The 943-nt window shown below is 55.4% G+C and overlaps 1 protein-coding gene across 1 annotated transcript in view; it reads left to right on the top strand.

Moving 5' to 3' along the window:
* The first annotated feature begins 330 nt into the window (after positions 1-330).
* The window catches only part of LOC101851392, a 68645-nt gene continuing 68032 nt past the window's right edge, over positions 331-943 (top strand). Inside the window, exon 1 of the mRNA XM_005092365.3 lies at positions 331-808. The gene's annotated coding sequence lies outside the window, so the exon portion shown is untranslated. The remainder of the gene's footprint in view (positions 809-943) is intronic.

Below are 943 nucleotides of genomic sequence, written 5' to 3'. Positions count from 1 at the left end.
GCGCGCGCGCGCGCGATGCCGCTTGCCTGAGTTGCTGGTGCCGGTGCTAGCTAGGTGCTGCCATGTCTGAGCTGGCTTCAGTTTTCTCTCTCGACGCAGCCAGCGCTAGTTCTGTCGTTCTGTCAGCGGCCGTTCAGCTCTTCCTCCATCCCTCCTCCCTCCCTCCTCCTCCCTCCCTCCCTCTTGATCGTCCTCTCCCCCCTCCCGTCCCCTCCTCCTGTGTGTTGTTGTTGTTGCCGTTGCTGCTGCTTCAGCTGCTGCTGGTGTTGCGGCTGCTTCCGATTTCTGCGTAGAACCTGCCGTCCTTCGTGGTGCCGTCGCTGGCTGTGGTGGTGCTGTGTCCTTGTTATTGTTATTGTTATTTGTTGACACGGTTGTGCGCGCTTTGCTTTATTTCCGAACCCGCGACACTGCTGCTGCTGCTGCTGTCGTTGCTGATGGGATGTGTGTTCTGGGCGGCTCAGCAGTTTTTCCCTCTCTGACCTCGCTCGTGTGCGCATCCTCTACCTCCTCCTCCTTCTCCTCCTCCCTTCCTCCTCCTCCTCCTCCTCCTCTTCCTCCTCCTCCTCAAATGCCCCAACATTTAATAAGTGCCAGTACAGTGACAGTCATGTTCGATGTCAGCGTGTGCACTCTTGTGTTGTTCATCCGTCGTTTTGGCCTCGGAGCTTTCGTAAGGACCTCGAGGACGCCGCTTTCGATATTTCCGAGTCGCAGTTCTTCTCCAACGCTGCTACCCGCGGGTAACACAACTCGGGGGAAGTGACAACAACGGACGTGGCCTCAGCTGTAGACGATCACTGTCGAGGTAGATGCTTTGGTAGTGTGTGTGGATAGCGGGCGGGCGGGCGCTCTGCTCTGCTGTGCTTTGCTCTTTCTTTTCCATCAAACATCTATCCTCCTTAATCTCACCTTCCTTTTTTTTTTTTTTTTTTTTTTTTTT

Source organism: Aplysia californica, unplaced genomic scaffold (genome assembly GCF_000002075.1).
Source record: "Aplysia californica isolate F4 #8 unplaced genomic scaffold, AplCal3.0 scaffold00045, whole genome shotgun sequence".
In the NCBI taxonomy this organism is placed as follows: Eukaryota; Metazoa; Mollusca; class Gastropoda; order Aplysiida; family Aplysiidae; genus Aplysia; species Aplysia californica.
This window is presented reverse-complemented; position numbering and strand designations above follow the sequence as displayed.